The sequence below is a fragment of the Uranotaenia lowii genome, chromosome 1, assembly GCF_029784155.1.
Source record: "Uranotaenia lowii strain MFRU-FL chromosome 1, ASM2978415v1, whole genome shotgun sequence".
In the NCBI taxonomy this organism is placed as follows: domain Eukaryota; kingdom Metazoa; phylum Arthropoda; class Insecta; order Diptera; family Culicidae; genus Uranotaenia; species Uranotaenia lowii.
In genome coordinates this window covers 179,101,555-179,118,138 of record NC_073691.1, presented here as the reverse complement: position 1 = coordinate 179,118,138, position 16,584 = coordinate 179,101,555, and the positions used below count along the sequence as shown (strand labels likewise).

The 16,584-nt window shown below is 36.2% G+C and overlaps 1 protein-coding gene across 1 annotated transcript in view; it reads right to left on the bottom strand.

The window, feature by feature from the left end:
• Positions 1-13,511, bottom strand: part of LOC129738525 (adiponectin receptor protein) — a 36,781-nt gene extending 23,270 nt beyond the window's left edge. Inside the window, exon 1 of the mRNA XM_055729748.1 lies at positions 13,106-13,511. The gene's annotated coding sequence lies outside the window, so the exon portion shown is untranslated. The remainder of the gene's footprint in view (positions 1-13,105) is intronic.
• Between the last annotated feature and the right edge of the window lie 3,073 nt (positions 13,512-16,584).

The window sequence follows — 16,584 nt, the reverse complement described above, 5'->3', positions numbered from 1 at the left end:
TCGAAGGGGCAAATATAGGTATTTTTTATCCAAAAAAAAATCGTCTCAACGATATAAAGAAAATCCTTTTTGAACATGTGTCTGTAAAAAGCAGATTGATTACAAAATCACAATAAACTAATGTAAATAAAGTTAGAAAACGAAGATATTTCATAAATATTCAACATGTTTTTGCTTTTGTCATTCACTAAAAAGGAGTTCACACCAACCGTGAGTACATATGAACCTGATTTCAATAAACAACCAACCAAATCTATTTCATCGAATCCTCTATTGCACGCCTGACCCCGTTATCACTCGGATCAACGTGATTCTTTATCAGTTATTTTAAACCTACATATTTTCAAGGGAATAACTCTTAGCTTCGGCTGGATTAATGCCGGACTTCACTAGAACTAGTTCACTAGCACACTATTTCTTCGGAATCAGTGTTTGGCTGTGAATGGAGGGTTTCAGAAGTTATAATTTTAAAAATGACCGAATAGTTTTCCTTTTGACTAGTCAGCCAATTTTGAAGTGAATTTAAAAGGATATTTGAAAGGATTATCATGAGCTTCAATGAGCCTAAACTACATCTAAAAACTGATGACTTTTTATCATATTAAAGTAACAAAACTTGGAAGCATTTCACCGCACGCTCCCCCGAATCAATTTACAAAAAGTCACGTGTTTTCTTATAGCAGGCATCGACGTATGCCGTTTGGGAGGCTCTGATTAGATTATTAGCATGTTGAGCAGGTTTTGCATTAGTTAGACATTGAAAGTGCTAGAAAACGACCGGCTTTATCATTGACCTTCATTTCAGTGAACACACCTTACCGCAGTAGTATATACATTAGACTGAGTCGATTTGGGATCATTTTTTAATTTCTCAAACTCTGGGGTCAAAAAAGCTTCGTACATATAGGTAAAGAACTCATCCGAGATTTTTTGCAGAATTTTAAAGCAACGTTCACATGAGTAAATTTGAACTTATATTATAAATATTATGTTCAGAGAAATCAACACCATTTTTGTTTCTTCTGTGGAACCGAGCCTGCTAATGGATTTTGTGCCAATTTATAAATTCTTTAAAGAAATTTTCTGCTGAACAACTTCGTCGAGGACTGTAACTTCGTATCTTAATGGGCCAAAAAGTTATTCGCTGTTGAATAGGAGTATGTCTTTTGGCATTGAAAAACGATCAATTCAACTGACATCACTGCTTATGCCTATAGCGAGGTATTGCATGAATACTTTTCTAGCAAATCTTCGCTAGGCATCAGCAGTGATGTCAATTGAATTGTTTTTCAATGCCAAAAGCCATACCCCTATTCATCAGCTTATATTGTTTCGCCTGATAAGATACTAAGTTACGTTCTTCGACCAAGTTGTTCGCGGAAAATTTATAAATTAGCACAAAACCCATTAGCAGGCTCGGTTCCACAGAAGAAACAAAACCGATGTTGATATTTCAGAATAAAATATACTTAAAAATTCTGCAAAAAATCATAGATGAGTTTTTAACCGAAACGAAGCTTTCCAGACCCCGCAGGGTTTGAGAAATTCAAATTGCCCGTAAATCGACTCAGTCTAATGTACATACCTAATCTCACTGGGTGCACATTGCACATTCGCCGAAGCTGGACGAAAATGCGTTGCAAAAGCATTGGATTGGTATACGGTAAGGAGCACCGCCACATCACTGTCATGTTGGAGATGTGTTGTGTGACGAATGCCTTCATTCGCCAGTAGTTATCTATATTTAGTGTTATTTAGTTAGAGCAAAGCACTGATATAATGAGGACTATTTACTGACTACCGGATGGAAATCTGAAGCTGTCATTTACATTCACCCTTCTTTCAAGGGCGAGACTTTCATTGATGGTTGGAGTTGTGTTGATACTGATAAGTAATCAACACCCGCCGAAAGCTTCTGACGCGAGATTATGGATGCGATTCAATCGGTGTTGCTTTGAAATGTGAGTTATAGTATTATATTAACATCTTTTGACTCGTGTTCAAAATAACGAATGACGTTCGGGATTCCGCGTATTTAAAATCAAAATAACTCGTCAAATAGGATCAATGTGTTCCGAAATGATTTATGTTTCTACACGTGACTTACTTTCGAATGGTCCCAAGACTGATTTCGCAAAGTCGACAATGCGTCGTTTAGATTCTATGTGGTTTATGTTATTCCTTGTGATAAATTCGGGATAAGTAAATACAGTTCGACGGAACTTTTTAAAGCGAAAAAATTTACTGTTTTTAGAAATAATCCTTTGCGAGTTAGTTTAAAGTTGATCTTTTGTGATGTTCGTTCACATTTCATATTCATGAAATGGCGGACATGTCTCAAAAAGGCTATTTGAAGAACATTATGGAACTTGAAGTCCATAGAAGGCTATTTTAGGTTCTATCCGTAACTTTTATGTCACAAAAATTAGAACCTTTGGAACCTTTGTTCAACGAAATTCAAACTTTGGAGGCACGCGTTTAAGTAGATACAGGACTTTTGGTTGCTTGGGTTATTTCTTAAAATTTTCTGTTTTAATCTTTTTAATTTCCGCTTTAACATTTTTATTTTTATTCCAATCGTGTTACAGTCTTCGAGTGAAATATTTGTCTCAACTTAGGCTTTAAGAAAATTAGTGAAGAAAAAACTTGTTGATGAAAACCCAGTATTTTTTGTTCCTTCCGGGAAAAATACCTTAGAATCCTATTCACGTTTGAGACTCAAGCAACCCTTCCCGATGGCCAGATCTTTCTGAAATTTTGCATGTGACCGTCTGGCAAGCTAATAAATAATTTCGACTTGGAGCGAGTGAGATTTACCATGTTGATTTCTTCCTCTACTGTGATAAGTGTACTGCGATTCGTTAAATTAATAAAACATGCAAAGTGGTAAATGATCTTTCAATGTATTTTATTCGGTTATTTTTACCAATTAAACTACAAATCATTAGATTGATACGCAGGGGTTTTTTTTTAATTTCCAAAACTACGTCCCTCGAGTCGCAATAACTTCTTCAATTTTCAACCGATTTTGATAAATAATCACTTGAAATCTTTGTTTTGAATTGACATTTAAGGGCAATTGAAAATCGACATCGACTCTAAAACTTTCGCTAAAACAAAATTTTCTCTAAAAAAATGCGTTTTTTATTTTTTTTTTTTCTATCATTAAGTCACTAATAACAGTACTGTTGATACGCAAAACTGGTGTTCAGATGATCGATAAAAAATTACAACAACGTTATTCCAAAAATTGAGTTCAAATTACTTTCATGTAGTCCTAGATATTTTAATCTAAGTACAAGTACTTTTTATTTTTCCTAAATTTCACATTAGGAGCATAACTCAAAAACTGTTTAACTACGATTTTTTTATTTTCTTTTTCGGATTCAGCGCCCGAATTCACATTAAAAATATAGGTCGGTTAATAAAGTTCACGATTTTTCTTTAATTTTGTAAATTTAGTGTAATTAGAAAAAAATGTTGTACTTTCCGATGAAACTCGATGAACCAGATGGCCAGGAGTATTATTGGTATGATTTGCAATTGGATCGGAAGTGGAGATGATCAGAAACTTCGACGGTGGTAAATTCTCGAGCTTGTGAGTTTTTGAAATCCAGAAAAGCTACATTGAAATGATGAATATGGGCATAGTCTACCTGGAAAATCTATATTGAGACATATTTAAAAGTTTTATCTGCAAGATGGTGCTACCACTTAAACTGAAAAAAGTGTGGTTTACTGTAAAAAAAAATTTAATTAAAAATTAACCCAGAACGTTTGTTTTTTCATTTCTCTTCATGTTCACGAAGAAATTAAGCAGTTTGATAAAGTAATATAGCTCATTTGTTAAATTCAGAAAATTTTAAGAAATACTATTCTTTTTTAGGACTTTTTTTATAATTTTGGTCCTCAACGCCATTTGCTTCATCCAAAAAATGCTTAATTATGCGTGATTTTTCCGTTGAACAATTTAAAACAAATTGTCGAAGAAAATTTCGACGAATTTCAAACATACATATTTTAACAAGCAAAACATATAGTGGTACTATTCTTGTTTAGCTCACTGTACATTTTCTGGCTTTTAAAAGCGTTTTTTTCGGGACTTCCGAGAGTCAGCTGGCGAAAATGTCAGAAGGAAGCATTGCAGCGGTTCGAAATGTGATTCTGAAGAATGGAGAGGAAAGCAGCTTCGTGGACAAACAAAAATCTGAGCAAATTATTCCAATTCGCATTCTGATGCTGGTTCTTTTTTTTATACTCCTTTTGCAACTTTTATCACATCATTGTATTTCGGGGATTTAAAAAATGCTAGTTACTTATCACAAAGCGGTAGATTCTGTTCTGTTGTTCTGTTGTCTGCATCGCAACTCAGTTTTCAAATAGAACGAAATTTTTGCAGATCATGTGCCGAAATTTCCGGTTTCCCAATGTGTAGCAATAAAATTAAAAAATCACCCGTTTTGCTGGCCAGCCACTCAACAGTTCAATCAATCAGCAAGCAAGAAACATATGACGTGTAATCGAAGGGCCTAGGGGCTGACTGTCATTAAACCAAGCTCGGCATTGCATTGAAACAATAAACCATTTTGATGACATGTTTCTGCAGATATAAATTATTGATCACGCTCAACGCCAGGAACAAAGAGCACGTGAAACATGTGCTGTTACCCACAATGGAGAAATTGCTTAGGAGAATTGGCAACGAGTACTACCATACTATCCGTAATAAAGTAACAGTTACTATACTACCAAATATTGTCGCTGAATCCCCAAACTGGAGTTTTTGTCAACATCTGCAACGGCGACATCACTGACGACATGCCATGTTGACCAGACATCTATAAAACATCTTCCAAGTGTCGGAACCAAACAAAAGAAATGGTTGCCGATTGCCGAGGTGTTTGATAAATTTTTAATCGTCGCTGGTCGCCAGCACGAAATCTTCGGATTTCCACTGCACTGACAATACCTTTACAATGAATTCCTAAAGCGTTAATTCCGAAAATTCCAACCCCCCAATGTAATGTAACGCAGCGTTCGCATGACAGTGTTTAGCCTTCGTGGGAAATACTCAAGCATGGCTTCCCCATTTTTTTTAGACACATATTACTGGTGTAACCCGCCGGAATTAACTAAGAACAATCAATTACAGAAAAGTTATTACACGTCTTCATTCTTAAAAACAATAACAACAAAAATTAATCAAACAAAATATTAAAACGGAATTGTTAAGCGATGAGAAATAGTTCAGTTGAAAATGACTCATTTCCCCCTTCCCTGTAGCTAAATCAAATGGTACCGAATAAAGCGATTAGCAAAAGTACCGAACAACCCCATTTCTCAACCGATACGGTTCGGATGACGATGATGAAATACTAGAAAGAGTAGAATTGAACTTACAACCGGGCAGTGCAGAACACATGTTGCTGCAGTTGTAATAACTAAGCTGTACTCGGAAATGTTTAGTCCCAAATGCACGTTCCAATCCACAACACTCGTGTGCGAAACAGAACACGCCAGACACGAGGGCAGCATGTCCTCTGGTGCTCGCTCATTGTGGATCGAAAAGGGTTACTACTTAATGTCCGTTCTACTACTCTTTGTGTGTGCATGTGTTATAATTACTGATAATAACGGTCTAGTTTGTCAAACATTTTGATGTAGGTACATAGGTATCTTCATACTGATATACGACAGAAAATAAGCGAGTATAATAAGAAAAGCTTTTGGAATCCTTCGACAATAAAATAGATAAATGATCTTGATCTGATTGACGTTAGGGTATTGTTAGCTCAGAAATGCTCAAGAATATGCAAAGCGCAGGATGCCAATACCCAAGACCGAATACAGTAAACATCTTTATTCCTCGAAGGATTGAGACTACCCAGCATGTTTTAAATTTTAGCCTCCTTAATTATCTTAAACTAATCTGGGCCTACCGGGTCCCTACAGCTCGGTCATCCTGACCAATACATCGTTTTCGATGAACCATCTGCCTTCAGCCGCTTCCTAAATTCGTTTGAAGGTTCTTGGAATGCTTGATCCCACTTCTGAAATCTGCAGAATACCGGTTTAGCCTTGTTCTTAATTTGATTACTTTATACTTGGACGTCTTAATCCTTACAAAAGCAAATTCGACGACCACACCGAAAGTTCCAAGACAGTAGGTCCCAAAGTCCCAACACCAAGACCAAGTCGATGGAAGTAAACACAGAATATATCTAAAGTATCTTGGTATGGCTGTCCAAATAAAGCTTAATGGGGGTATCGAAAAGGACATCGAAATCCGAATTAAAAAGGTTCTAAGAGCATTTGCGGGTCTCTGAAACATCTGAGGGTTGTAGTATCTTCAAAAGGGCCACTATCTTCTAGTGTGAGTTCTTACTGACACTTCCACTCTTGCTGATGGTTCCAAGAAGAATGTTTATTATTTGTCACTCAATAAGACATATTCCAATGGTAACTTCGTTTACGATCCTACATTTACTTTCTTTTTTTTATGATTTTTTTTTAAACTTCAAGTTTGTTTTATTGTAAACAAATACCTACTATTCATAACTGAACTCACAACTTCATGCACGAAACTATACCGTGAAAGCTATACCGGCCGCGCAGTACCATACCGGCCGCGCAGTACCAATGGCCGCGCACTTTCAACTTTAATCTTTATTTTCTCCGAAATTCAACAACGAAAATTTCTATGCTTCGCATTTTCGTATACCTCCGCTAGATATCTTTCACTTGCCATACTAGAAATAAATTTATTCTGCTTTTTGAGGTCAGGAAAAAATAAAAACAAACATCGTTTTGTCGGATGCCATTTTTTCTGTTGTCCTTAGCAAGTGAGCTAAACGGGTCCCTTTTTGAAATTCAGTTTTTTGTGTTTAATTTGAGCCCCTTGGCAAAAATTTTCGAACGTAAGTTATTTGTGGCTGTATAACGAATCAATTGTGAAGAAAAGTGAACAGTTTGAAGGTTCTGTTGCGGGAAAAAATGACAATATTGTTGTGCACGGCCATTGGCACACTTGAATTTTGAATGTTTCTATTGCCGCGCACGGAAAGTATTCTAGTATTTATCAGCAGTTAAACTTAGAGAACTTCTTCGGAATTTCACAAAGGTTATTAAAGATTCACAGGCAAGTTTTCCAATCAATGTTTTCCTTCATAAAACCGGCTGAAAAAACACATTTTTTTGAAACAGTGTCAGAAGAAATAATTATCTAATAAAAATTGCTACAAAATGTTGGAAATATGAGGTTAGATAGCAATTCGGATCTGTTTACGTTTTAGTTGGTCAGTTTTCTCGTGGATTTTCAGACAGCTCGCCGAATTTGTGATGATTCATCGAAATCGGGATCGAAAACATTGTTCCAATATATCTTCCGGCAAAATAATGCTTTGTAAAAATGGCGCCTCATACTAATTTTGCACAAGACTAGTATCACAAAACAATGACGACAAATCAGTATTTGATGTGTGAATCTTGAAAATCATTACCTGAGAAAAATCTCAATGAGCCTGAGAGCCATGTAAACAGCATTTTTAATTGTTTGGATACCTTGTTCACTGTTTAAACCAAATTAAGAAGTGCGCGGCCATTGGTACACTTGTGAGCGGCGATTGGAACAAGCATCATAAGCGTACGCGGCCATTGGTACACAAACACTTTTTACAAATTCGCGTTTTTGTGACGTTGCAATGAAAAATCACTCATTTCTAAATTTTTCCCTTAAAGAACGTAAGTTTTACTACGTGTCAGTGCTTTTCTTTTCGGAATCGCACAAAAAAAGATTTTTGTACGGCACAGAGAACATTCATCATTGCTTAAATGCGCGGCCATTGGGTCCTTCACGGTATATTCAAACAGCTATTCTTCACCTTCTAGGTTTACAAAACAAGGCTTAAATTTAAAAAAAACATTCTTGTTCTTCTTTAAGTATATCATCAAATATTGGGGAACGTATTAGACACGTTCCACGCGTTTGTACCGCTCAAAAGTGATTATTATCCGATCGCGTATCAAAAAATCTCAAAATTGTCTATAATTTTAATAATTCAAATCACAAAAAAACCAACGGAAAAATGAGAAAAAAGTTTTTTTACACATGTTTTAGATGATTTTGAAAATCAATTGTTTTGTTGAAAAAAGTGGTGTTTTTGACAACTTTTACTAAATCATTAATTTTAATACATGGATGATTTTTTTTTGGAAATATTTTTAGTATGTTCAGAAGCCAAAAAACACGGCTTCATTTTGTAGAAAAAAGAATTTGTTTACATCCAATGTAGTTGGTTTGAAAAGCGAACAAAAACAGTCGCAAATGAGTGAATTCACGTCACAAGAAAAGGGAAGTTTTTAATTTTACGAGAAAACTCTGACTTTTTTTGAAATAAAAAAATGAGATTTTCTTTGAAAATGATAAGACGATTCTAAAACTCTAAAATTTAAAGAAATCGGTTGAAATCTAGCTGAGTTACAACAGCGCGAATGAGTGAATTCACGTCACAAAATATGTTTTTTGTTAAATTTTGTACGAAAAATGTGCTCTGAAAGCTGTTTTGACCCTCCAGATGGTCGGATTTTTACAAATCATTATGCTCGATTAGTTGATTTTTTTAATAAGTTCATTATTTTGAAATAAAAATACAAAAAGATTGAAAAAAAAAATAATTTTTTTTTTTTGGTGAATCTTTAAATGAAGACAGTAGCAATTTTAACATATGATCCCTCAATATGTTGTTATTTAAGTGTCAATCAAAATAATGAAAAAGTTAGGTGCAGATACTGAAAATTAATGATTGTTAAAGTCGGAACAACAGAATATCGTTTTTGAAAGTGTACATAAAATTTGAAGGCTCCAAAGAATGGTTCAGTATAACCACAGGTATAACTTTATATTCGTGACGTGAATTCAGTCAACTACCCTGTTCTGTTTGAACTGAGTGAATTCACGTCACAACTTCAAATAAGCATAACTTCGTTCGTTGTTGTTCAATCGAAAAGCTACGTACATCAAATTGTGGGTAATTGTATTCTTTACAACTCATTCGAAGACACCGATATTCTATTTCCACAGAGAGAACAGGAAATCAAAGATGCATGTACTAAAGTCGGAAATGGGTAATTCTAGCGTGAATTCACGTCACAAAAGTAATCGATCACGACAAAAACAACTTAAATTTTTAAATGACCAAATTGTATTCATTTTGAAGGAAATTCAATTTGCGACCGTTTGCTACAACTTTTTTCATTTTCAAGTAAATTGGTTGACTTCTAGAATGATAACAGTGCAAAAAAGTTCGGAAAAGCGATTTCACGTCACGGTGGAATGTGTCATTAGCAATGTACGAAATATCTTATACATCCCTATAACTTTTTTTCTTAGCAGTATTTTCATCCATGTCATTAGTCATTACTGCTCGTATTTCAATTGACTAACAACAATAATATAGCATCATACTTTTCTCATGACAAACTAGTTAAATATACTTTACTTACATTAATTAAACCGATCAAATATTCACAACACTGGCATCACCGCAGTATCTCTCGAATTGCACAGTGCATTTCTCCGTAGCCATTCACAATGTTAGAACTTTTTTTTACTGTAGTAAATTTGTCGATCTATTTTACAACAATCAGCCAAACAAAGTAGGTGATCAAAATTCTGTACAATTTCTCAGTTCTTTCTGCATCCTGTCAACTCCAAAATCTCCACAGAGAAAAAAAACTATCAGATCAAACAACATCTCATCTTACAACTGCATTTTTGCAGAATGAAATCAGTCTCCGAACTGCACATTTACCATCTATGAAACAAACAACCTGCCTTTTGGCAGAATTGAATCAGCCTTCAACTGCACATTTAAGTGCCTGATCCATTTCAACTACTACCTGCTGAAGTAACCGGGGAAATATTGTAATTTTGTAACTTAACATTTTATTAAAAAAATTATAATTAAAACTGGGGTTTCTTCTTAAAAAATAAACACACGAGACACACGTCTGGTTTGGTCGGATGTCAGAAGACCGTTTCGTTTATTCAAAGCTTAACACAGAGACTCGCCAGCGAGGATCTCATTTTACTTAATTCCCAGAATGGAATTACACCTAGACATCGAATAGCTATCTGGCCGAATACCACAACACCATCATCCTTTAAATAAAGTTTTCATTTGAAAACTTAACTTTTAAAAATCCGATTTTTAACATTTTCGACCGTATTTTACAATACAAAATTGTTCAAACATAATTCGAATCCTTTCCTATAGGTTATACAATAAACATAAAAATATCCTTAATTTTCTTTTACACTTTTCTTAGGTTTTTTTTTAAACTTTCCAAGGTTTTGGCTGGCAGCTATCCTCCTCCCAAAAGGTAAACGAAACAGCAAAAAAAATGTCACAATCGCTGATATAAAACTCAGTTGCTTCAGAGCAATCTTCATTTCGCAGCTTGCAAAAACTATCGTGGTGCTACAAAGGTGGTAAATCCTGATACTGGAAAACATAATTTGACGCTCCTTCTTCTTCTTGGACATTAGGAAAACGTCCTAGTTTTCAAAGAGAATTCCAAAAACTCCTTCATACGACGCCCAAGCGTCAAATTGGTTTTTACAAAACACCTCACCAGGATATTTGACTGGTGTTCCAATATCAACAAACTAAAAAACTTTTTCTTCCACTGACCTGAACGCGCAACAAAATGTAACAATATCAAATCTTGCTCGAAAAACCAAAAACACTTCTCGCACAACTGCAGCAACACAACTCCGGATACAGCGGCAAAACATCCCCTGGCTTAGAAACGGCAAAAGCAACACAAGATTGCCAAGTAGGTAATATTTAGTCAATATGAAATAGAGTTCCAAAAAGTAATTTATACTGCAGTAAGCACTGCAGATCATCAAAAGTTGATAAAACAAACTAGAACATGTATTATACCGTATTTGTTTATGCCGAGTGTAGCACTAGTGTTGCACTGGTGCACCACTAGGTGTTGTCAAACTGTTTGTTTATTCGGACGGTGTTGCACTGGTTTTGACCTGGTGTTGCACTGCCATCGAGCGGTAGTGCCCCGAAAATTTCGTCAGTGTTGCGAGAGAGCGTGTGAGTGAGTGAGGTAGCAATACACTGGCGACGATTTATGTTTGTTTTTATCGGATACGGTGGAACACTGAACGAGGGAAGAAAACAAATACGGTATTAGATTCATTTTCAGTTCTATACACCGACGCATCTGTGAATTAGTTTGCGAAAAGTATTGCGTTTGCAATTGCCTGCATAAACGGGGCAAGTGTAAACTTCGAAATTCTTTCACAAAACACATAGTCGGCAGATCATCTGCGGCGGTGGAGGAGATCTACCGCAAACTGAAACGCGAAGCAGGAAGGATTGGGTTGATGATTAATACGTCCAAGACGAAGTACATGCTGGCGTGCGGATCCGAGGCCGACCGAACCCGCTTGTCCAGTAATAACAAGGTCACGATCGACGGCGACGAGCTGGAGATAGTCGAAGCATTGTCTATCTCGGCTCACTGGTGACCGCAGACAATGACACCAGCCGTGAGATCCGGAGGCAATTATCAGCGGAAGTCGTGCCTACTATGGACTCCACAAGCAACTGCGGTCGAGAAGACTTAGCCCTCGCACGAAGTGTAACCTGTATATGACGCTCATTAGACCGGTTGTTCTCTACGGGCACGAGACATGGATATTGCTCGAGGAGGACCTGCGTACACTCGGAGCATTCGAGCGACGAGTGTTAAGAACCATCTTTGGCGGCGTACAGGAGAACGAAGTGTGGAGGCGAAGGATGAACCACGAGCCCTCGCGACTCTACGGCGAACCCAGTATCCAGAAGGTGGTTAAGGCCGGATACGCTGGGCGGGACATGTTGCGAGAATGCCGGACGACTGTCCTGCAAAACAGGTGTTCGCTACGAATCCGGTAGGAACAAGACGAGCGGGGGCGCAACGAGCGAGGTGGTTAGACCAAGTGGAGCGTGATCTGGCGAACGTGGGGTGCCCAAGAAATTGGAGAACGGTTGCTATGAACCGAGTGAATTTTAGGAATTATGTTCGTCAAGTTATGTCGTGAGACGGAATACTATGTAAATAAAAAAAATAAATAATCTTTCACAAAAGTGCCGTTTCTTCTTACCAACATTTTTTGATTTATCACTTACAGCGTGAATTTGTTGGCAACTATTTTAGTGGTGCAACGAACGATAACAGATAATTTTTGGAGATATACCTACTATTTTTTCTAGGACATGTGAAAACTAAACTATGGTGAAATCCGTTTGCACTTGCCCCGATGTACTTTATTTGAAAACAGAAATTCTCATTTTCTTGCCTGTTCTTTATACGGGACTGTTTTGCGAGTAGCGACAGTATAAACTCGAATATTAAAATTGATACAAGAGATTCTTTACCAAAATAAGAGCTGATAATTCGGGGTTTTTATAATACATGGCTATAAACAAACCGTTCTGAATAAAGGCTGGATTGAATTTATCATTTTCAAACTTTCAAAGAACAGTTTGCATTAATTATCGGTCTACGCTGAGACATTGTGAAACATTGTAGGTATGTTTGTTCATAGTTTAAAAGGGCATCGACCATATTATCAGTTATCAATCAAGACTGGATCCTTTTCATCTTACTTGCAAGATAATAGTAGACTTATTGGTGGCTCGCTCAGTTATTCATAATTACCTCGAAAATAAAATCGGCGGAAATGTATATACTTCTAACTTGTTAAACCTGCTCCAAGATATTCTATTCTTTCTGATTGTTTATTGACTTCTTAATTTATTATTACACAATTTTGCTTGTTTGTTCATGGTGTTTAGTCTGTGGATGCAAATTGAAAACTGGTTCCATTCGGGGTGTCCAGCATGGGGAACAATGCTCAAACTTTCACCCCCCATTTTCCAAACATAAAAGAAAAAAAAACTACCTTATGAGGACTCATTTTTCAACACTAAACTACAGAGACATTTTTAACATGGTTTTCTCCATGGAGAATAGCCTAATTTATACAATTTTTGATCATAACTATGCTGTAAATTCTAATGAATAACTAAGAAAAACGCACCTTGATTTTTTTTGTGTTTCCTCCTCCTAGTTACGTGACTTTTTTTTTCGTCGAACCAAATTTCCACACCAGGAGCCCCACACTACATAAACGAACACACACGCACTCCCGTTATTCGACTCAGGGGGATTCCAATTTTCACACTTCCGCTAGCCAAAGAATAAGTCCGAATCATAAACCTTCTATTTCCGGGATAAAATTAAACTTTTCCAGCGTCCAGGAACATTATTTTCTGGGGATTTCACCTCTCACCTGAGTGCGTTTTTTTTCTTCTTTTATAGGTACGCCACGATAAATTGAATGGACGACCGACAATCGCAACTTCGTTTGACTGGATGTGATGAAAAGTGCTCTTCGATGACTGATGTGGACTGCTAGGGGGTTTCCCTTTTCCTGGTATTTTTTTTTCCATCAAGGCTCTGGCCAGAGTGCCTCCAGTAGGGTGGGTGCATACTGAGGAAAAGTAGGCAAGGGGTACTAAAAGTTTCTCATTGGTGGGGGGTGGAGACGGTGCGCTTTTTGACAGCGAATTGTTCGCCTACCATGCCTACGATTACGATTGCCTGTCACAAGGGTCACAAGATGGACGATTCCGTGCATTGGTATAAGAACACACCTAGCTTTACCCGCCTTGGCTCTGGCCGCAGTGGTGTGAAAGAGATGAGAAACGTTGGGCAAAAAGAGAACGAACATCGAAACAGCTGTCAGATCGAAAAGAAGGCGAATGAAAAAGAGAAACAAATTGACATCACCCATGATCAGAGGTGCCAGGTGTCCTGATTTATCAGGATTTGTCCTGGTTTTCGAGAGATTGTTCTGATTTTTTCAAAAACTCTCAAATTGTCCTGATTTTTGAAAATGTGTCCCTAAAATGTCCTGATTTTCATAAAAACTTCTAAAATATGATCGAATTTGTAGTTAAACCATGAGAAAATCGCATAAATAGGTTATACAATAGTTAAAAATTTTAATTTAATTTAATTTAATTTAATTTTAAAAATTTAACAGATGGTAATCTTTGGTTCAGATGATATGTAAATGGTTTTTTCGATTTGAACTGCCGGCCAACCAAAATGCTGCGTACTGTTGTTGCATAAATCAAAGCGTTTACAGCACCTGCATTGTGCCTTTATTTATGCAATTTAAGCAGAAATCCTCAGTGTTTTCACGAATCATGCATGAGGTGTCCTGAAAAATCCTGATTTTTTACTTTGCGTTGTCCTGATTTTTGACGAAACCACCTGGCACCCCTGCCCATGATTGTACTAAATTCGCATACATAAACCTGACCGGTTCCCACACGGAAAAAAATTGCATGGGTTTTTCGAATACAGGATCATGATAATTTTACTATGTCCACGATCTAGTATTTTCTACCACGATTTAGTATTTAATACCAGAAATCTGGGCTAAAGTACTACACTGCAAAAAATCCACATATTGGGGATATGTGTTAGCCTTATAGATTTTTGCAATGTGATTCTCATTTGAAAATAACGTGTCCACACATATAGAATACAAAATTATGACTTTTATATGCGTCACATAAAAGTAAAATCCCACACATAAATATTATAAGCCTGCATTTCACTCAAACATCTGCCTACATCTTGGCGTTTACGTGCATGCCTGCTTGAATACATTTTATTCTGTTCGCATTGGTTTTCGGAGGGAAATAAAAAAAATGTGAGATTATGGTTCGAAACATTTTTGAAATTTTTATTTTAAATAAAAATAAATATAAAAATGCTATGCCTAATACTTACATGTCTCGCGTTCGTATTCCATTGGCACAGAAACGCGAATTCCGCACCGAAAAATCAGCAGCTAAAACGATTGTTCCAGTCGAATGGAACAATATCGACGGCTCCGATCAACACCAGGCCGACGTCCTTGCCTCAGTAGTCAGGGCTTGGTTTCCTGTGGGGGAGATTAGAAGAGATCAATAATCGATGTTTTTTTTTATAATAGAGTAATACTTACCCAATTGAAATGTTTGAATTGACACTTAAAAGGGCACACCAACTTTTTCTTCAGGGTGGCCATTTTGAAAACACGGAAATTTTCAAAGACGAAAATCATAGAATGTATGAGTCAATATCATAAACTTTATGTTATGGATATACAATTTATGTGTGACATATGATGATAATATGAAGTATATGAAATATATGCGTAGAGCAGTTTTGAAGACCTTGGGTGGTATGAAAAAAACTTAGTAATTGCTTTTGCTAAACTGAATCGAGCAGTCGAGCAGTCGCTTAAAGCAATTGCTTCGGTTGTTATGAATAAAGTTTTTTTGACAGCTGTTTTCTCAGTCAGGAGCTTTTACTTTTAGAACAAACTAGTTTGGTATGAATAAAGCTCAAATCTGAAGCAATTGCTCGATAAATCTCATAGTAATTGCTTTATTTTCTAAGCATGCTCGGTAGCAGACTTTTCCAATAAAAAATTCTTTAATAACGTCATGAACTTATCAAATTAGCAATATTTCACTTCAAAACAATTCGAAAAGGTATTTTCAACATGGATAAAGAAAAGTCGAAGTGATAACCCAACTTTTTTCATATTCCTGTCGTTGTATAAAATCATTCGTCTAAGATGACAATAAACAAATCAATTAGTAAATATTTCAAATTAAAAATAATAAGGCTATAGTGGAAGAAGTCCCAATTGGCTCAAAGTAAGAAATAAATTGTAATAATTTAAAACATTATACAGATCTCTCATTTTTATACAATTTTTTATAATCCTAAGATTTAAAAAAAATCTAAATTATTGCCTATTGCCTATTTTTTTAATACATCGGATTGTCCCGATCCGAATACATGTGGGAGAGCTTATGATAAATATTAAAGTTAGGCCATTTTTTGTTTGACAATATTCGAATATGTATTCATTTTCCTTTAAACATCAACATACGAGCACGCATTAACAAAAAATTCCGGTCGTTCTTACACCCACCACCCGCTTCGTCAACTTCAAGGCTACTTTAGCCGTACTTTTCAATTTTCTGATCGTCTTCTTTTATTTTACTTTAGAAAACTTCAGATTCTGCTAGTTGGATAGCTCTATTTTTCGAAGCAAAAGCTATGTTCTAAGACTTTAGTACACATCCGCTAAGCAAATGTTTATTCATACCAAACTAAGCAAATGCTTTGGACTTTTTCTTTGATTGATTTCGAGCTAAGTAAAAGCTACCGAAGCAATTGCTAAACCTTATTCATACCACTACTTATGTGTGAGGAAACATACATCCCAAGGGTGGATTTTTTGCAGTGTACGACATAGTATTTTTACTATGCGAACTTTGACAGCTCATAGTAATTTCCTCGTGTCTAAATAACCATGCGCATGATATTTTGATATGGCACGGTTTGTGTCCCAGAAATTACCATGCGCATGGTAACGTTGACACATCGTCTTTGTGTTGTCGTAAATACTATGCTCATGATAAATACCCTATGCGCAAAGTATTT